Source organism: Psammomys obesus, unplaced genomic scaffold (assembly GCF_907164565.1).
Source record: "Psammomys obesus unplaced genomic scaffold, mPsaObe1.curated_primary_1811, whole genome shotgun sequence".
NCBI lineage: Eukaryota > Metazoa > Chordata > Mammalia > Rodentia > Muridae > Psammomys > Psammomys obesus.
The window spans coordinates 11851911-11873551 of NW_026596162.1; the positions used below are offsets into that span (position 1 = coordinate 11851911).

Below are 21641 nucleotides of genomic sequence, written 5' to 3' on the forward strand. Positions count from 1 at the left end.
TAGGTAACTCCATCCACTTATCCTTTCATTCCTCATTTACCACTTCCTAGGAAGCATTGTCAAAGACTAGATAAATGAATTTCAGCAATCTACCATAGTCCTTCCCCACACTTTCTGTAAGACTACTTCTTCAGTCTTAAATGTCACAAATTTAGTTACTTTCATTTGATTATATTCTCTTCCACAATTTTTAGCTCTTTAGCAAGTTCCGTACACAGGAATAATTTACTAACCACTTTTCCATGTGGTTTTATAATTCCATAATCACCAGTAAAAAAACAGAATTCTCCTTGGAACAGATTAAGAATCAAAAGGTCTGAGCTTGGGTCCTTTGTATGCCTGTGTGGCCTAAGGCCATTTGATCTAAGGCTCAACTCCTCTGTAAAACAGGACTGATTTCTGCTTTATCTATCAGTGTTTGTGTTTATGTGGGTGGAATGAACAGTTATATGTACAAATACCTTCTACACTCTAAAGAGAAATGCAGATGGAAGTTGTTATTAAGAGACTGTAATGAACTCAGCTCAATGTTTGCTTATGTGTATAATCCAAACGCCATAGAAATAGTAACTAGGGGCAGGATCTGGCCCGGGGCTCTTAACTACAGCAACTTAAAAAAAGAAAAAAGGTCAGAAGGAAAGAAAAAAAAATCAAAGGCCTCTTATTCAACACAGAAAACTTTCAAAGGAGACTCAGTGCTTGCCAAGGACAGGCTTGGTAAGGGGAAACCCAGTGAGGCAAGTCTGGGGGGCAGAGGGGCTTCTCAGAGCCAACATGGGCTGGGGTGTGATGTGTCAACTTCCTCCTCTGCCCTGAACCACCTTACGTGGAATTCCTTATCTAATCAACTGGAGACTCGAATCCTAATGGCCAAACTATAAAAATGGGGTGTTCTGTAAGTATGGATCCTTACAGAGGCCAAAACCAATATTCTGGCCGAGCTGCTGTCACAGAGATTAGCAAGGACACTAAGTCCATGCTCAGTCTCCCTGACACACATGGGCAGGGAGTGGGGGCAGAGGAGGGCTGGGAGGCGCTGCTCAGAAGGTAAAGGTGCCTGCACCAACCATGGGGACCCAAGCTGATCCCTGGGAGCCATGAGGGAGAAAGACTTGTTCTCTGGCCTTCACAGACTCTTGGGTGCACAAATAAGTAAATTTTTAAAAATGTAAAATAATTTTTGTTTGTTTAAAAAATGTACTGGGGAAGGAAGGGTTTTAGTAGTTTCTTACTTTTACCAGCTTGGGCTCCCCCGTGTCACAACGTGTTCCAGAAAAGTTCTATTGGAGAATTCAGTGGAAGTGGGCTGGGAAGGCAGACTGAGATGGTTGGAAGGAGAAGCAGTGAAGGGAACTGACAGGACTAAATGCTTAACTTAAAAACAAGATGGAGGTCTACCCTGATAGGATTTCTCCTGTAGCCACACATTGTCAGAAATGCTTCATAGAGTAGCTTGTGGTCTTGTTTGCTCATAGGACTGTTTCTTGGGCCTGTGGGAAACTATGAGACAGTTAACGACAAGAGATGCACTAATTTTTCTCCTCCTCCTTCTCTTTTCCTCCTCCTCCTTCTCTTCCTCCTCTGCCTCTTTCCTCTCCTCTTTCTGACATTATGAGTGTGAGAGGAATTTGTATGATTTGAACTCATAGGGGGTATCAGCATGTGGGAGGTAGGTCTATCCTGAAATGGTTCTGAAATGAAAGTGTTTGAAGAACTTGATACCAAAGATCCCTGTGCGGTTAGCACAGACTTCATCAAGCATCACTTGAGAAAAGGCTGCCTTGAGAAATCTTGAACTTCCGTGACCTTGCTGGACAGTGAAGGCATCACATGTGAAATCTTTTCAATAAAAGTTTACTGACTTAAAAACAAGAGACACAACAGAGAGTGTCTCATACCTATTAACAGTGCTACAATAAAAACAAAACAAGTCCTCCCCCCCTCAAAAAATAGCCAGTCCTGGGAGGAGATGGAGTAACTGACACCTGCACTGTAAGCAGAGTATAGAATGCTCAGCTATGAGAGCAATACTGTGTTCCCTAGGAAAATTTTAAATGGACCGGTCATTTGATCCGGAAAGTCCATTTCTGAGTACATAGATCCTGCCCAAATTATAAGGTAAAATTCTGACTATTCTTGTGTTTGTTTGTTCTGAGATAGGCTCTCCAGTAGCCCAGGCTAGCCTCCAATTCTCTTGAACTCTTGCTCTTCCTGCCTCTACCTCCTAAGTGCTGGGATTACAAGCATACACACTCTGCCTAGCCAAATCTATGGTAAGTCAAAACTGCGTTCAATTCAATACACTTAACATACCCAGGATCCAGGCTTGGCTACAATCAGTTCAGTGCACCTAACCTACCCAGGATCCGGGCTAAGTAAAACAGCACTCTGAAGAGTATTGGTTGTCCCTCATTTTGACACAAGGCTGAGAGTTCCTGGTTCCAGCCGCTGCCCAGTGTTGCAAAACAGTGTTGTATTATATACATCAATAGCTTGGTGAAAGGTCAAAATTCAAAGTACAGTTCCTACTGAATGTGTTCCATTCATACCCTTGCCAAGTCTAGATCTGTAAGGCAAGCTATCACAGACTGAAGGACTGCATGTTGATAGAAGCTTTTGGGCTGGGTTCGACTTAGGGTTAGAGTCTGTAAAAGTATGCATAATTCCTTGGGTTAATCTCTGGCATCCAGAACCAACCACACACAAAAGGAGGGGAAGCAAGCAAGCAGAGTAGCAAGGAGAAAGGAAAGAAGGAAGAGAAAGGAAGGAAGAAAAAAAGGAGAAAGAGTGGGGAAGACAGGGAAGGATTACAGTGAGTAAATCAAGCTCTCGGAGATATTTGAATATTCAAAACATTGCAGCATTATTGTAGTTCAGGTGTCTATGCATAGATTAATAAGCAAAAGATGGTGTCAATTATTATATTAATCAGCCTTAACCAGGAAAGCCCTGTCATCCGCCAGAACAGACAAACCTTGATGGTCTTACACGCTGAGTGAAATAAACCAGTCACAAACACACAAATGTTTCCTGACTTCACTTATATGAAATATCTAGGAAATTAAAATTCATAGAGACAGGAAGCAGCATGGTGTTCAGCAGGCTGCCAGCTTTGGCTGTTTAATAAGGGTAGAGTTTGGGTTTTCTGGATGAAGCTTAGGAGATCTATGGCACAGCAGGATAAGATACTAATAACATCCCCGAAATGACTAAATCTTACTAACAAGTGGTCAAAGTGGCAAATTTTATGTTACACGTTTTTGTATTTGCCTTTTTGTTGTGGTTTTAAAATATATTTAAAAAAAAAAATTCTACATGAGAGTTCATTGCCCAGGTTAACTTCAGAGAGAATGACTAAATACTGAGGTCAAAAAGCCTGAGAGTTTCCGTGCGTTCTGTATGGTTCAGACTCCTTAAGAGAGCAGCGTGTAGCTTCCTGGAGGGCACACAAATGACTCAGCAACTCAGGCTCACCTCTGCCAGCCATCACGAGCTCTGAGGTTGCTTCTGGCCCTTTCTGAGGCCTCATCTTACGTGCCTGCTCACTCATGCAGCGCTCTCTGTTAAAGGCTCCATTCGGCTCATCATTTCATTTCATCTCTAGGCTCATTCCGATGTCCCAGGACTCCTTGCATCTCAGAGGTGATGCCGCTCCCTTGTGCTAGGTTGCTGGTTGGCAATTCGTCACGTCTGGCCCCGTGTTCTAGGGCTTTGTGGACACACAGACACCTAGGAAGTCATTCCGTCGAAGAGTGGGTGGTCCAGTTGACAGCTTAAGGGCATCACCAGTCGATAACTGCTCCATGCCAGGCACAGGGCAACCGTCTGCCTGTTGAGGATCCTGGAGCATCTCCACGACAAAGGTTTCAGAGGATTCTGGCCAGCCGTGGCTACCTCTCCATTCACATGTCCCCCTGCTTCTTCATCCAGCCCAACAGCCCCCCCTCCTTGTTTCCTGGTTGGCTTCTCCTGCCGGAGCCTTTAAATCCCATTCCTCTGTCCAGAATGCCTCTCTCTTGGATCTCTTCACAGCTCACCTCCTTACTTTCTCCAGATATTGTTTAAAAAAAAAAATGTCCTCATTCTGGTTACCATTACAGGTCAGTTCCATCACCTCCCTTCTTCTCTCCTCTCTCACTCCTTTCTTTCCATCATCATCATCATCGTAAGGATTTAAAACACAGCCTTGGGCATCCTAGGCAAATGCTCTACAGTTGAGCTACACCCCTGGGCCTCCTTTATTTAACAGCGGGTTGGTATACTTTTTAAAAACCATTTTATTTTTGCTTCTTATGCCTCTACCTTCATTTTCCACCCCAATCCCTTCCAACACTCCAACACCGGGTAGAAGAGAAAGGTTAGTGGGGAGAAGGGGCGTAGTTGTCTTAGCTACTTCCTACTGGTTAGGGTTGGTGGGTTCCTTGGGACAAGGCTAACCTTCATTTCAGGATCTCTCCTACTTCTTGTCAAACTGTGTCAACAGCAACCAGGAGCAGCAGGGGGAAGCAGCTGCAGCCTTCTTCTCTCTCTGGGCTCTGGCATTTATTCCCTCTCAGAGTCCTCAAAACTAAATTATCTACAGCTGGCAAAGGGCCCCTCTCAGAGCACACAGTAGGTAAATAGTTTGCTGCTGTGGACTCTCAGAATCAGTCCCATATCCCACACCTGGGATTAAAACAAAAACATGTTTACATATCATAAAGCTGAACTTCCACAACAACATTGGCTTAGCCATCGTTCTGTTGCTGGGAAGACACACCATGACCACAGCAACTCACATAAAAGAAATCACTGAATTGGGACTTGCTTACAATTTCAGAGGGTTAGTTCATTATCATCACGGTAGCACCCAGGCAGACATGGTACTGGAGTGATAGCTAAGAGTTCTACATCTGGGTCCACAGGCAGCAGGAAAAGAAAGATACCAGGACTGGCTTGGGATTTCTTCGAAACTCTAAAGCCAAGCCCAAGCCCAGTGGTGTGCCTCTTCCACCAAGCCACACCTCCTAATCACTGTTAAGTCGTGACACTCCCTAATGACCAAGCATTGAAACATATGAGCCTGTGAGGGACATCCTTATTCAAACCACCACAAATATTGTTTGTGTATGGTGTATGTGTAGGCAGAAGGTGGCATCAGCTGTCTTCCTCAATCCCCCTCTATCTTATTGTTTGAGACAGGGTCCGTCACGGAACACGGAGCTCACCGAGTCGTCTAGGCTGGCTGTCCAGCGATGCTGCTGCCTCCACCTCCCCTAGGCTGTGATTGCAGGCGCATGTCACCTTTTTATATGGGTGCTAAGGATCAAACTTAAGTCACCGTGCCTATGCAGTTTACCCCCTGAGCGTGCTCCCAGCCCTCTATTTTTTAACTCCTTACACTTTATGTGGTACCAGCGTATAACAAACTTGTAAGTAGTTGCTCAGTTAATTAAATCAGTGAGTTCTCACAGAACTCACTTGCAGATAAACTGAGTAACTGCCAATTGTTGAGAACCTAAATATTATCTCTGTGAATCTTATCTTTGTCTTAGAGGAAAAAAACAAAACAAAAAAAAAAAAACCAAAAACCAAACCTTTGGCACACAAGCCATCTTGACGCCACAGAATTAACCTGACCGAGGGATCAATGTTTTGCTGGTTTGGCACGCTCTGGAATCATTTCCCATACAAACTAAGGCCAAGGTTGTGTGAGACAAGCACCCCACTGGGTCTGAAATGAGGATGGTGTGTAGCCGGAGGTACTGGCCTGTGCTTGCCCCTTGCTCCCACAAGGCCCTGTGGGAGCCTTGGACCTCCACAATCCCTATCTGCTTGTTACCAGTGTCCCAGCTCAGCTCCTGGCCTCCCAACAAATTAGGCCCCAAAAGGCTCAATATGTAGGCCAAAGGGATCTCCAAATGTGTGCTCTGTAGATGCTCCTGCAGAAATTCGTGGCACTTGCCTCAGCCCTCAGTCATCTACCCACGAAGATGAAATTCATCTTGTAAGCATTCCTTTAGCTATTTTTAGTTGTTGTTTTTTTTTCTCCCTCAAATTGCAATTCTGTGTGAGTGAGGACAATGACTAAAAACTGCTTACAAAGTTGGGCATGGTGGCTCATCCCTTTAATCCCAGCACTCAAGAGAAAGAGGCAGATGGATCTCTGTGAGTTTCAAGGCCAGCCTGCTCTACAGAGTAAGTTCTCAGACAGCCAGAGCTATACAGAAAAACCCTGTCTTGAAAAAAAAAAAAAAAAAGGGGGGGGTGTTTTGTGCATGCATGTGTATGTACAACTTGTGTGAGTCAAAAATTGAATCCTTCTATCCTGTGAGCCCCAGGAATTGAACCCTGGTCATCAGGCTTGCAGGCAAGCACCTGTATTTGCTGAGCCATGTTCTTGGCCCCACAAGCTGTCTCTCCCGTTTTTTCTCTTTCCTTTTGCCCCTCTTTCTTTTATTATCTCTTCTCTTCCCCTCTTCTTCCTTTTCCCCCCTTTCCCCTTCACCTCCTCTCCTTCTTCCCCTTGCCCCCAGTTCTCCTTCCTCTCTACCTCTTAACAGAGAATGATATCTAAATAAGGCTCAATAGCCACGGGACCCAGAACCCTTCCACACTTTCCCAGCTTCCACACTTGTGAGAAAGGGATCCCTGTCCTGGAGCAATTGCTCAGCGCCAGCTGCTCTCGTACAGAAGCACAAAAGCACAGATGAAAATGCTAACCTCAGCTTCTAGCATCATTTCCCAGCCTGGCTGTGCAGGCTCACACGCCATTTTCTCAGCTCTGTCCCCTAATTGGCTGTGTTGTAGTTCATCTAATCATTAATTACAAGCCATAAATTTTAAAAAATGCATAACCTCTGCTAGGAAATAATTCAACATACATTTCTCTGAACGAGATGTACACACCGGCTAGCAGAAACCACGGCGTGCTGTAACTATTTAGTGCATTCGGAGAAAGAGCACGTTGAAAATGCTTAGGGGCCTTTCACACACAGAGCCCACGTGCAGTCCCATTCATCCATCAGCCTCGGATGAAAGCCCAGTGAGTGCTGAGTCCACGCTCCCATGAGAGTGGCTAGGGTGACAATCGTGAGCAAAACAAAAATTCCTGCCCTTGAGTAGGAATGTAGCTATGCAAACAGACAGTACAATCATGGGAGGGGGCTCTGAAGGCCGAGAGCCCCAGGAAGATGAGACGGTGAGAGCCGCTCAGACTTTCAAACCGAATCAGCCTCCATGGCAGCTGAGCTAGGTCGCTACGCTGGCACAAATGGGAGCTAGTCAGCACGATGGGGACCTGGAAGAGCATCGCGAAAAGGGGACGGTATGTATGAAGATGTTGGAGAAAGGGCAGGTAAGATCAAATGGCAGGAGTGGAAGAAGGAAATGAGCCGAGCCAAGTGGCAGAACCTGGAGGCTGGGTATTAGATTGCCAGCCTCTCTTCACGAGGCTAGTGTTCTTCAAAGTGGAGCAGAGCTTAGGAACTGATTTATGTTGCAGTTTCAGGGGTTTCTAACCTTAAGCCTGCTTTATGCTGTTTGTAGTTTGTTGGTGTTTTTTGTTTTGGTTTTTGACAACGTCACACTATGTAGTCAATAGCTGGCCCAGAACTTGCTATGTAGACCAGGTTGGTCTTGAACTCACAGAGTTCCACCCGCCATTCTCCTTTGAGTGCTAGGATTAAAGACATGCATCACCATGCCTGGTTTTGTTGGTTTTTGGGGGACACTGTCTTGAGATGTAGTTCAGGCTGAACACAAACCTTACAATTCTCCTGCCTCAGCTTCCTGGGTGTTGGAATTTCAGGTGTGTGCCACCACACTGGAGTAAAATATACAAAAGCATTATCTGTACAATGACTCTGTGTGTGTGTGTGTGTGTAACATGTTTATATGGTTCTCCAGACGGGTAACAGTATGGTGAGAGAGGAAGGGTTGACATCCTCACAATGTGTTTTCTCAATTATTCCTTGCTAGAGGGGTATCTGTAGCTCTGTTTTATTTATTGCTCCAAATTTTTGGTATGAGACAGGCTTCGCTATGCCTCCCAGGCTGACCTTTAAGGCATCCGTGTTTGTCTTCTGTTTGGCCTCTCAAATGCTGGCTTACAGGTACAGTTCCTCAAGCCCGACCAAGAAAGGTTTCCCTGACTTGTTTTCTAACGTCCTGTGCCTCTCCAGCCCACGAGGATTCACAGTGAGCAGAAGTGCTAAGCAGGCAGGGAAGAGAAGGGCCCCTGGGAGGGGAAAGGCCTGAGACGCGTTGTCTGTCTCTCACCCCACGGGACCGTGGTGGCGGTGAGCTGCCTGGGTTCCGGTCAGCCGAACACACTGCGGGGAGAGGGAGTGGCTGCCAGCCCAGCCTGTGGGCAGGTCTGTTGCAGTGTTCGTGTCCAGCGGTGTGCCCCCGAGCCCCTTCTGAGTGTGACCAGGGCAGCAGTCTCAGCGGCTGCCTGACACGTGTTACAGCGGGAACTCGTCCTACCCTAGCCTTCTGTTTCTCTTATTCCTCGGAAGTCCTGATTGCGCCGTCAGGGTTACCCTTTCCTTTCCACTTCCTGTATCTTTTCCTGCGCGCGCACTTCTGCCTGTAGATCTTTGCTCATTGCGCTTGCCCATTGTACTGCCACGCCCAAGTGCCACAGGCAGCTCAGCTTGAGCAGAAAACCATTGTCTCGTGGTTCTAGAAGCTGGAAGTCTCAGGGCAAGGGGTCCAAAAGAGTTAATTTCTTATGAAGCCTCTTCCCTGGATTGCAGATGGCTGCCCTCTCCCCATGCGTTCCGTGGGTCTTTTCTCTGTGTGTATTTGCACTTTGTATAAGGACTTCATCTTATTGAATGAGGGCCCGCCCTAATGACCTCGTTTTAAGTCAGTTTCGACTTTGAAGACTGTTCTTTCAAAAACAAAACAAAAAACAGGTTCCTGAGGTGTTAAGAATTAGGAGTTCAACATACTAACTTTGGACACACACAGCTCCGGACTGAACATTCATCTGGTTCTGTGGTGGCATTTACACTTCAAGGCCAGTCTAACCCACACAGTTAATAAGGAGCTCAGTGTGAGCAGTAACTCCCTTGTCCTTATTCCAACTCCATAACCCTTAGTACAAAAGCAATAATAAATACACCGAAATGTAAGCTTGTTTGTGGGATTGGAGACTGAACCCAGGGCCTTGTATATCCCAAGCCAATGTTCATCCTCTGAGCTATATCCAGTGTGTTAAGCATTAAATTAATTTCTAGTTTCTTGGGCACTCACTAATTCCTCTGATACCTACTAAAAAGATACCATAGCATAGCCATGTAAGCAAAGCTGGACATAGTCATATACACCTGTCATTCTAGTACTTGGACAGTGGAAACAGAAGGATCAGGAGTTCAAAGCCAGCCTTAGCTATAGGGGGAGACTGAAGCCAGCATGGGCTACATGAGACCTGCCTTGGAGTTGTAACAGTGAAAATCCTTGTGCATCAAGAGAAAATATGACTGTCATGGTTAGTGACCTCTCTGTGGAGGTCAGATGACCCTCAGTACATCAAGGGTGACTGGCAGGAGGAAGCCTCAGAAGGTCCTCAGGACAACACTGGGTCCCAGGGCCAGCGTGAGAACTGTCTTGGGCAGGCAATGTGGCAAATGAAACACTCAAAGGGTAGGTGTTGGCAATCATGTGTGAACCTAGCGAGTTTGCTAGGTTCCTTATTTGTTGGCTGGCATCTGGATAACATTGGCACTGTCTAGGCAGAGTTTATTTTAATGACCAAGAAAAATGGTTTAATTTATGTCTTTTATTTTTAATTTTCACCATTTCATGTCCATGGAAAATTCTAACGGCTTCCATCTTCATAGTTTCTAGGGGCATTGGCAGTACACCAGGCTGGCGACTGTTTTAGTGGAGAAAAATATCTTCTGTCACTCAGCAAACATATTTTGTAATTTGGAAGAGTGCTTCCAGCAGCACTTTGTGGTGAGTGTTAATAGGATTCTTACAGCTGGAGGTCAACTCCTGATGAGTGTTTTCATCAGGCCAGCGAGATGGTTCTGGTAAAGATACTTGCGCGGCCCCCAGGATGACCCAAGTTCTCCAGAACCCATAGTAAAAGGGGGGGGGGAACTGACTTCCAGAAGCTGTCCTCATCAGTGCCCTGGGGGAACGTTGGTGACATCTGGGCTGGTTAGTCTTACGTCAACTAGACATGCAAACTATAGAGTTGTCTGAAAGGAGGAAACCTTAATTGGGAAAATGACTCCATGAGACCCAGCTGTAAAACATTTTATTAATTAGTGATCATTGGGAGAGGGCCCAACTCACTGTGGGGGAGGCTCCCCTGGGAAGGTGGTCCTGGTTCTATAAGAAAACAGACTGAGCAAGCCATGTAAAGTAAGCCAGCAAGCAGCACCCCACCATGGCCTCTGCATCAGCTCCTGCCTCCAGGTTCCTGCCCTGCATGAGTTCCTGTCCTGACTTCCCTCAATAATGAATGGCACTTTGGAAGTGTAAACCAAATGAACCTTCTCCTCCTCAACTTGCTTTTTGGTCATGGTGTTTTGTCGTAGCAATAAAAACCCTAAGACAGCATCGTACCTTGGTTTGTTGTTGGGACCTTAAGGAAGGGGGGGAGGGAAGGGATTTGAGCAATAGGATGCAACCCAAGGCCTCATGCACACTAAGCAAGAACAGTGACACTATGCTACAGTCCTGGCTGGCTTCTTTTCTTTTCATGATTGAATAATATTTCTTTGCATGCATACAACACATTTTGTATATCCAGAGTCATCTACAGGTTGACATCTGCATATTTTACAGTTTGGGGCTGTTGTGAACAAGTTATCTATCTGAGACCCCGTTTTCACGTCTGAGCATGCGCCTAGAAAGATAATTGTTAACCCTTACAGCAATTCTACATGTAATCTTTTGGGGAATCACCAACAGCAACACTTTACATTCTTATAAGTAACATTTGAGGGTTTCCAGTCTGGACTTTTTCATTGGCATTTATTTTCTTAGTTTTATACCCATTATTGAGAGTATGAAGTGTATCTCACCATTTTGATTTGTATATTTTTTTCCTTTCCTAAAATTGTCATTCATTCATCCGCTCATTCATTGGTTTTTGAGACACAGTTGGGTGTAGCCCTGGCTGGCCTCATACTCTCAGTGTAGCTGAAAGTGACCCTCATTTTTCCCTCTTCCTGTCTCATATCTGGGGTGCTAGGATTAGCAGTCTGCACCACCTTGCTCAGTTCTACACAGTACAGGGAATCCAGCCCAGGGCTTTGTGCCTGCTGGGCAAGCACTCTACCAATCGAGCTACATCTGGCCTCTTGGTTCGCATTTTCCTAATGACAGTGTCATCAGCTTTTTAGCATATACATGTGTGTGTGCATGTGTGTGTGTGTGTGTGTGTGTGTGCATGTGTGAATGCATATTTAAATGTGTGTACATGCATGTAGAAGCCAGAAGTTGACAAGAGGTCTTTTCCCCTATCACTTTCCACCTACTGGTTTTGAATCAGGGTCTCTCGCTGAACCTGGAGCTTATCAACTGACAGGGCCACCTGGCCACCAAGCTCCAGGAACCCTCCCATCTCTGCATCCCCACATCTGGAATTGCAGCTCCATACTACTGCACCCAGCTGCTTATGTCGGTGCTGAAGGTTCAAGCCCTGATGTTTGCACAGCAATCATTTTATCCAGAGTGATCTCCCTAGTCCCTTCGCTTAACGTTCTTTCTTTCTCTTTCTTCCTTCTTTCCTTTTTCTTTCTTTCTCACTGTTCTGCCTGCATGTACACCTGCATACCAGAAGAGGGCACCAGGTCTCATTATAGATGGTTGTGAGCCACCATATGGTTGCTGGAAATTGAACTCAAGACCTCCAGAGGAGCAGCCAGTGCTCTTGACATCTGAGCCATCTCTCCAGCCCCAGCTTAATGTTCTTGATATCTTCTTCAAGAAAAATAACTATTCAAGCCCTTTGTGTATTTAAAAAAAAATATGTTTTTTTGGTGTGTGTGTGTGTGTTTACACATGCATCTATTTAGCAGATGTGTGTGGAGATCAAAGGACAACTTCAGGAGTCAGCTTTCTCCTGCCGCTATGTAGGACCCACGGGTAGAATTCAGGGTTTAGCAATGGGCACCTTTACCAGATGACCCATCCCAACGATCTCTGTCTTAGTTACTTTTCTATTGCTCCGATGAGGTGCCAAGACCAAGGCAACTTACAGAAGAAGGAGTTTACCAAGAGCATATTGTTTCAGAGGGTGAGTCCATGGCCATCACGGTGGGACGCATGGCAGCAGACAGGCAGGCATGGCGCTGGAGCAGTAGCTGAGGGCCTTAATCTGATCCACAAGCACAAGACGGGGATCGGGGGGGAAGACAGAGAGACAGAGAGACTGGCAACGGTGTGTGCTTTTAAAACCTTAAGTGACACACGTCTTCCAAAAAGACCACACCTCCTAATCCTTCAAAAACAGTTCTACCAACTGAGACCAAGTATTCAAACATATGAGACCATGAGGGCTGTTGCTATTCAAGCCACCACATCCCCACTGTATAGTTTTAAAATTAGATAGATTTTTGTTGTTGGAATTGTGAGACTTTGGTGTGGTTCAGCAGGCGGAACACTCATACGTCTAACATAAAATGAAATAAATCGTAAGGAAGTATTTGCGAATTCTGGGTACTGGACATTTACCAGGTGAATTTTCACATCATGTAGATCCTCTGCTGCGTGTTGTCTCTCCTCATCAACAACGTCCATGGATACACAATATTTGCATTTTTGTGAAGTCCAGTTGCCTTTTTTTGCCTTTGTTAGTTGTGCTTTTCATGGGATATGTAAGAATCCAGTTCCCAGCCCACGCTTTACCCTGCAGGTGTCATATTTTTATCTCTTACAGTTAGTTCATTCTTCCCCATAGGGGTCTGTTCTCTTGCACATCAGTGTCTGGTTGTGTTGGGGCTGTTTGTAGAGTATTTTCCCCACCCTCCCGTGTCGTCTTGGCATCCTTGCTACAGGCCAAGTGGCCGTAGATGGGTGGATTTGTTTTTCAGTGTATCCACAGTCTGCTTCTCCTGACACCAATAGCACGGTGCTTTGAGTACTACACTTTTGAGTGGATTTGACATCGGACTTTGTTTTCCTTTTCCAAATGTTGTCACATCACTTCGAAGCCTCTGTACTTCCATGTGGATTTGAGGATTAGACTTTCAATTTGGGGAGAATGAAAAGGCTATTGGTGTTTTGATTACACAGACTCTGTAGATTTGGGTAGGCCTGGCATCCTTTTTGTTCTTGTCACAGATATGAGTGTGTATCATGTGTGTATGGATGGGGACAGAAGAGGGTGTCAGAATTCCTGGATCTGGATGGAGCTAGGTGGCTGTGAGCTGCCTGATGTGGGTGTAAGGGATCAAACTTGGGGCCTCTGCAAAAGCAAAAGAGCTCTTCATTACTGTGTTACACACCCACAGAGCCCTAGTCCCCTGCCTGGGGATATGCCACCTCAGGATTGTCACACTCTGAGCATGTTGGGGGACACCATATTTAAACCACGGTACAAGGTAAATGAGTGGAACCCAGGCCTGGGCCAGGGATGGAGCTCTAGTAGTTTTAGTTGTCACGTGTTATCAGCTTTATTAGAACGTGAGGGTTCTAATAAAGCTGAGTGCAAGATTTGCTTTTGGTTGCGGTAACAAAATAACCGAGGCTAGACACCTGATAAAGAACAGGTGTTTATTTGAAGACTGCAAGACAGCCTGATGCCATGTATCTGAGGGGTTCTGACCTTTTTCTCTGCTCTCTTTGGGCAGCATGCACGAGACTATAAACACATGGACAGCTGTGCCAGGCTTTTCACAAGTTCTGGGCTGTTGTGCATGGGGTTGGGAATCTGAACTGAGGACCTCATGCTTGTATGGCAAGCTCTTTACCCACTGACCTGCCCTCCCCCACTCTTACTCACTAAATATTTGTTATTTGTGTCTATCATGTGTCAAGGACTAGTTTAAACACCGGGACACAGGATGAGGGAATAAACTAGGAAAGGCCCATCTCTCAAAGAGGCTTCCTTCAAATTGTGGGAGAGCAGATAGTGAGCAAAAACATATTTACATAATATATACCATTTATACGCACATAGATTATATAATAATTGGAAATCCAAAGTGTCATAATTTATCAAGCTTTTTAAGTGTCAACGGTGACGATCCATACCGTGAAATTTTGTTTCATCCACAAAATTATTTTAAAATACTACACACAGTTTGTTACCTTTCAGATATGTGTATAAAACATTGATGTGAGGATTCCACACTCAGCCTTGGGTCATGGCCAAAATAGCCAGTTCCACACCTGTATAGGATATAGAAGTCAGGTTATGATAAGTGCTCAGAGAAAAGGAGACACTGAGCGGTGGGAGGGAGGGATTACTTTAAATAGAAGAGCAGAGATGAGTTCTCTGGATCAACAAGCCTACTTGAGCTGTATCAGTGGCCAAGGCACTGCGCTAGGTTCTAGAACATTCTCTATCCACTTCCAGCCCTCAGGGGACTTGGAATCTGTGGCAGGCAGGTTTCAGGGTGTTGCCTAAAATTCCTGGCCCTTGGCGTATGAACACAGCATAATCTGCTGCTTTGAACACAGTGCTCTGTGCACTCCAGCGACCAGGCGATGCTTGCGCCTTTTCAAAAGGAGATTATCTGAGTGCTCCTGAATGCCATCACGTGGGCCTTATCAAAGATCCAGGCTTAGAGAAGAGATTAAAGCATTGGAACGGTTTAACGCCAGAAAGTTTCTTCACCTCTGGGAGTGGGAGGTGGCCGCAAGCCAAGGACCTGCAAGGAACCTCTCTAAGCAGTCGTCAGACAACAGCCAGGAAGAACACAGCCACCTAGCTCCTACGGCAACTAGAAACACTAGAAACACAGCTCCTTCATTCTTGCAGCCAACAACTTAATGAGGTTGGAAGTGAATCCTTCCTTAGCTATGCTCAGGCTTGAGTCAAGAATTCAGCCCAGCCACCTCTTGATTTCAGCCTCCTGAGGATCTGAGGAGACAGGGCAGGTGTCGTCTGCCTGGGACTTTGAGCTAAAAGACATAAACATTTTATTTTAAGGCACTAAATTTATGGTAATCTAAGACAGGACAATAAAAAAACTAATAGTGATTCTAGGGACTGGCAAGAGTGTCAGTAAAATGCTTGCCAAGTCTGATACCAAGAACCCTTTTGGAAGGGCAGGGAATGGTGATCTGTGTGTGTAATCCCCATGCCACAGAGGAAGAGATAGGCAGATCCCTGAGGCTCAGCAGCCAACCAGCTGAGCCAACTCAGAAAATTCCAGGTAAAAGTGAGAGGCCCAGCCGGGCGGTGGTGGCCCATGCCTTTAATCTCACCACTCGGGGGGCAGAGGCAGGCAGATCTCTGTGAGTTCGAGGCCAGCCTGGTCTACAGAGTGAGCTCCAGGACAGCCAGGCATACCAAGAAACCCTGTCTTGTAAAACCAAAAACAAACAAACAAACAAAAAAAAGTGAGAGACCCTATCTAAAAACAACAACAAGGAAACCAGAGGTTGACCCCTGACCCCCACATGCACACACATAGATGTGCATAAGTACTTCCATGCATAAACATAAACATATGAACACACACAGGAGATTCTAATGATGGAAATGTAAAAAATGTATCATTCGTAGACCACAAAGAACACATACAAGACTTCAGGACGAGCATTGCCTTTGAATGACAAAATGGTTGGCTAGGCATTTAGATTTAAGTAGATTTAAGTGATGAGTGATGTGTCCACTCACACCTCTGTCATCTGATCGTTGCCTTACTGGGAACTCTTCAGAGGGTGCTCATGCCTTCAGAAGCATTTATAGCCTTGAACCTGACATTCATTCTCTACTGCCGTCAGCACCACCTACCATGGCAGGAGGCTCTACTTCAGACTGTTACTAAGTGAGAACTGAGCAAACCCCAGGCTTGGAATGGCCTCTTGATCCACCATTCTACACCAGCTCTGAGACAAGAGCATAGCAGAATCATCACAATGGAGATGAGCTATGGGAAGGCAAACTTTTCAGCTCTGGTGCTCATCCACTGATGTTAAGATGCTGAAGTGGGGACTGGAGCGATGGCTCAGTGGTTAAGAGTAATGTCTGCTGGCATTACAGGTGGCTGTAAGATGCCCTGTGGGGGTGCTGGGAACTGCCAGGTCCCAGAGCAGTGGGCACACTTCACTGTTGAACCATCTCTCGTGCCCCAAGGTCATACCAACTAGAAAAGTTACAGGAAGTAGGCGATAATATTGTTGAGCTACCGACTGGATACATTTTGGAACCACCGTGCCTCTGGAGCGATGATGTAAGAGAGTAATGTCCTTATTTAAGCTAGCTTGAGTTGGGTTTTCCATTGATTGTCAAAGAACGTATCCCACTGGTGCACTTGCTAGGAGTGGAAATCATAGCCAGGCTGTCCTTGTGTTTGCTGTTTCAATAGAAGAAAAGGCATTGCTTTGTCTAGACTGAATCCCTGAGACTCATGTGAAAATGTGCGTCCCTACTCTGGAAAGCTTTCACTCAGAATCCAGGAGAGCCAGGAGGACAGTTGGACAGTCTGGGTGCTACCCTGGGTGCCCACAGAGTGAGGCATTCTGAACTGAGACGCAATCTCTGCTTCAGCAGGCCTGTCAGTCCAAGCTAAATCCTGAAATCTGGGTCAGTCACAGGCTCTGGATGCTACGTGACAAGGGGAACTTACATTCATGAGAGTATTCTAAGTCCAAACTTTCTAAATCTTTAACACAGTGTTGGGATAGCTGAAGCCAAATACGTAACTTTCTTAAACCACTGGGCAGTCAGGGCTGTGCTTAGCTTACCCGGTTACCTGATGCTCAGTGCTCAGGTTCACGGGACCGAAATGCATTAGCCTTGTCCCTCCTGGAAGTGATCTGGGTGTTATCTGAGCAACTTTCATCTCTATTCTAGTTTCCTTCAGTTACACCTGAGAGGGGCATGCTGGGTAGGTAACGGGTATCACCTTTAGTGGGTCTTAAGGTAAGGCTGAGCGGGGAGCTATAAGGATATTCTGTTGGCTGGGTACAGTTCTCTTTCAGGATCCCAAGAAGACAGAGGTTGGGGACCGAGACGCCTCAGGATAAAGGTTTAAAGATGTATAAAGACATGGGCTGGAGCCATGGCCGGGCAGTCAGGAGCACATACTGCTCCTGCCGAGGGTCTCGGCTGGATTTCCAGCTCCCACATCAGGTGGCTCAAAACTGCCTCTGACTCCAGCTCCATGGGATCCCAAACCCTCGCCTGCACTCTGTGAGCACCTGTGCACACACCTGCACACAGATACACAAACCCACAACTAAAAATAGAGTAACTACATTTTTAAAATGTGTAATGACCAATGACCAGATGCTTAGTGAGCAGGGCTGTGTGACAGCAGACCTCCACGGGTTGGCTTTGGTTCAGTGTAACCTATTGTAGGAGTGGGCGTGTGTCCTGGAGAGCTGTTGGGTGGCTAAAAGCAGCATGGCATCCAGCCTTTGCTCTTGACGCTACTGAAAATGGGTGTGACACTGATGAGCCCTTCTGAAGGTTTTCCAGATCTGCCCATGTCCACAGATCTCACCCAGCCTTTAAAACGCCTGCCTGGCTTTGACACCAATGTCCTTCATCAGTGTTCCTGAAACTCTGAAAAAGACAGACTTGCACAAAGTGCGTCGTCTTAGTTTTAGAAGGGGTGAGCAAAGCTGAGGTAGTGTGCCCGAAGGAGCAGAAGCCCTGTGACAAAAACATAAACTATAAAGACATGGTTTTAATTCAACTGCTTCAACATTGCTGTCAACTGTAGTGCCCAAGGGAATGTAAGCTTCAGTGTGATTCCTGCAGCTAGGCCTATAGATCTTGCAAGTTTAAATAACAAGCACATCTTATCCACACTGCAGCCACACTTGCAATGACTGATAGGATTCTGAGGCCACAAGAAAGCAAATGCAGACGATAGAGAATAGTTCAGGAAGATCTGGTATGGCTGTGCACATTTGTAATCTCAGAACTCAAGAGGTGGAGGCAGGAAAAAGAGGCTAGCCTTGGCTATATAAATGAGTTTGAGGCCAGCCTGGGCTTCATAAGACTTAATCTCAAAACAAAACACAAGCTAAACTAAATACGTTCAAAAGAAAAGACAATACACACATAGCAATTGCTGCCACTAATCTTATAAAGGAAAACGATTCCTCTAGTCAAAATATAAATACAACCGCGGTCTTAGGGCCAGCCTACCCAAAGAGGAGAGGTGGGGCTGAGTCTGGCTTGTCTGTGACATGCTGGCAATCAGGAGCAGGACTTCACATCTTTTCAGAGAGACCTGACTGTCAGGCCCTTGGCTGGGAAGGAGCCTGAATAGGGACAGTGGTTTTCACTACTCTTGCAGTGTGCTGAAAGCGGGAGGCTATGCCTTTTCCCATGGAAGGCAGGAAGCCATTCGTATTTAATCAAGTCAAGGTTGCTTCTTTCAGAGTGAGCCATGCCAGTCATTCTTCCTTGAATAAAACCTGCCAGAGATATTGGGCTCAGGGTACCTCCTTATCTACAGAATAAAACCTTCACATCCAAGAATTACAGCTAGAGAACTAGTGTGTATATGCATTTGGAAAAGTACAGATGTTGGCAAGAGATTGAGAACTGAGTGTGGATATCCAGAAAGAATGCCCAAGAAAAGGGTGTGGTGGCACACTCCCGTAATCCAGCATCTGGGAGGTGGAGACAGGAGGATTGCTATGAGTTCAAGGCCAGGCTAGGCTACAGAGTGAGACCCTATCTCAAAGAGAAGAGGGAAGGAAGGAAAATAAAACTGAAAGATGTGGAAACACAAGTGATTAAGACAGGTGATTGTTCAGCTTTGGAAGAAGACATGTAAATTCTTGCCTCCATTAAGGTGTTTCCCCAGTGCTAGGTTTGTGACACAGTAGATTTGTAAAGCCCTGTTGTCCATGCGCAGCTGGACCCACCTTCCTTAAGATGCAAAATAATTTACTAATGGCACAGAGTGCTGAAGTACACCAGTAAAAAAAAAAAAAAAAAAATCCATTTAACTTGTAAATATGTTTAAATAATAACTTTTTTTCTTAAGTGGCTAAATTCTGCTATTTTCTATATGGCTAGGGTTCTACACTGTGCACTGATTAGATTTGCTGTGGTGATTTTAAGTAAATATGATGGCCACAGGGGAGGTGTTTTCTAGCAGAAGGAAGCAAGTCACAACAGGGAAAATTAGCAAAGTAGGTCAGGAGTCAAGTGAAGCAACACATCCATATATCCTTCAACTCTCTGTACCTATGCAGAAAAAAAAAATGTCCTCTGCACACTTCCCTACTGATGAAAACTGCAGCACGGTTTAGCATCCCAGCTTTCCTGCTATGCAGTTTAATTTGTCTGAGTTCCCCCACAGGGTCAGGTTACTCATTTATGAACATCAGCATGTCTAGGATTATGGTAAATTTTTATGTATCTGAGGAACATTAAAAGAATGCTCAGTAACTCTCCTCCTACAGGTTAAAACAAACAAACAAACAAACAAACAAACAGGTGAAACAGCTCATTTGACTCCCTGCTCCAGACTATCTAACCTCTGAGTTCTCTACAGAAACCTGGCTTGGGACAGGAAGTTTCTTGGTTGTGCTGGCAGAGGTTGGCAGAGTTTGAGTTATTTACATATCACATAATGAGACATCTGAGGATAGGACCCATATCTAAATAAGTTTGTTGTATTTCACATACACTGTAAACATGGTGTCTTAAGCCCACTTTCCACAATATTTGGGGGGAAAATGCTTTGGTTGTGGTCTGTGACATAAGGTCTGATAAGGAACCTCCTTCTTGTTTAGAACGCAAACATTTTAGATCTTGGAGCATTTAAGGTTCAGATTTGGGAGTCATGAGTGCTGTCTTAGGTTTTCTAAGTAAGCAAACATAAACCATGACATAAAGCAAGGTGGGAAGGGAAGGATTTATTTGGCTTATACTTACAGGTAACAGTCATGGGAAGTCAGGGCAGGAACCAAAGGCAGGAATGTGGAAGCAGGAACATGGAAACAGGAATGTGGAAGCAGGAACATGGAAGCAGGAACTGAAGCAGGAACCTCAGTGGATGCTGCTCCCTGGCTTGCTTCCTAAGCTTGCTCAGGTGGCAGTATTATACACCCAAGACCCCATCTGCCCAGGAATAGTACCAACCCCAATCCCACCCACATTAAAAAAAAAAAAAACCCACAGGCCAATCTGGTGGGGGTATTTTTTCAGGTTCCCTCTCCCCAAATGGCTCTAGCCTGTGTCAGCACAGGCTCATCCTGTAGTGGCATTAGATAACGAAGAACACATCACAGTGGATGGCTGATTGGGACTGGGTCGTTACCTGGTAAGGACATAAGAGCTCTGCCACCTGAGCTACTGAAGTTGGACAAACAGGAACAGAAATGATGCCCTCAGGGCCAAAGTGTCTACATAGTCTTGACCTAGCAGAGCCTGTGGGCAGGTATTGAGCACCACAGCGCAGCAAGAGCGCAGGAGGTCGCCTCCAGGGAGGACGGGCTGTGAATCGGAAAGGTGTCTGTTATATCAGTTTGGGGCTGGGAATAGGACTGGGTCAGGACTCTCATCCAGCCTGATCAGGGGCCAGTGACAAGCCGCACTGGGTTATGCGGCCCAGCTGAAAACCTTTAGCAAAAGCCCCTTCCTAAGTGAGGGACCTGAAACCTGAACGCCCCAGTGGACCCAGCTTTAGAATATGCCAGAGGGAGACAGTAATGAGTTTAGCTTGTCTGGAAGAGAGAGTATGGAACCCAAGCGAAGGTCATATCCTCACAGGAAGTCTCTCATTGATGACAGTCTCATAAAGGGATGGCACTAAATACTCTTTATAAATTATTGGCAAGCTTCACCGCAAAGATAGCAAGCACCTCACAGAAAATTTAACATGAACCAGGAACAGAGGCCTCTAAACTGGACCTCGAATAGTCCATGGGATCCATGCATCGTCAGAGTGGTTGAATGGCAGGACTTCCTCTGAATTTCCCAAGTGATGTGTGTCTGGAATCAAAACTATCCTCAGGCTTCTCTGTTCTGCTCCCTGTTAGCCAGGGCTTCAGCCCTCTCTCAAGACAGTTCCCAATCTATTGGGGAAGCTTTCGAACGCCATCTTTTTGCCTCTCCTTGTCCCCTCAGTAAGCGAACAGGAGGCATGCTGCCTGAACTACTGAAGCCGGGACCACAGAGAACTTAAGAAACCCCTCCCTCCAATTAAAGCTCACCAAAGGCATGGCCTGGCAGAGAGTGTTTGTGGGTGTTGCCAACACGAGATACCCAGTGCTCCGGAGAAGCACTGGGAATGAGGAAAACATGTATATGTCAGGTTGACTCCTTTCATAAGAAATCTCTGTTGGCTGCGGTGCTAGGAAAGTGTTGAAGACAGGAATGAGTCATAAAATGTCACAGGAAGTATTGTATTGTAACACATAAAAGCTTTGTTCAAGTGAAGGCACGTGACTAAATTATTCCTGTGGTGTTGGCTTAATGCCATAATAGGATTAAAACAGGCATCATGATGAAGCAGAACACCTTCCTCCTGGCCTGGACATGCAGTTCAGTT

The 21641-nt window shown here is 45.7% G+C and overlaps 1 non-coding gene across 1 annotated transcript; it reads left to right on the plus strand.

Annotated features, from left to right (window-relative positions):
• Positions 1-1386: 1386 nt before the first annotated feature.
• On the plus strand, positions 1387-1513 carry LOC129667591 (small nucleolar RNA SNORA18). The gene has a single exon (XR_008718773.1). It is a non-coding gene; the product is annotated as a small nucleolar RNA SNORA18 (small nucleolar RNA).
• Positions 1514-21641: the final 20128 nt, after the last annotated feature.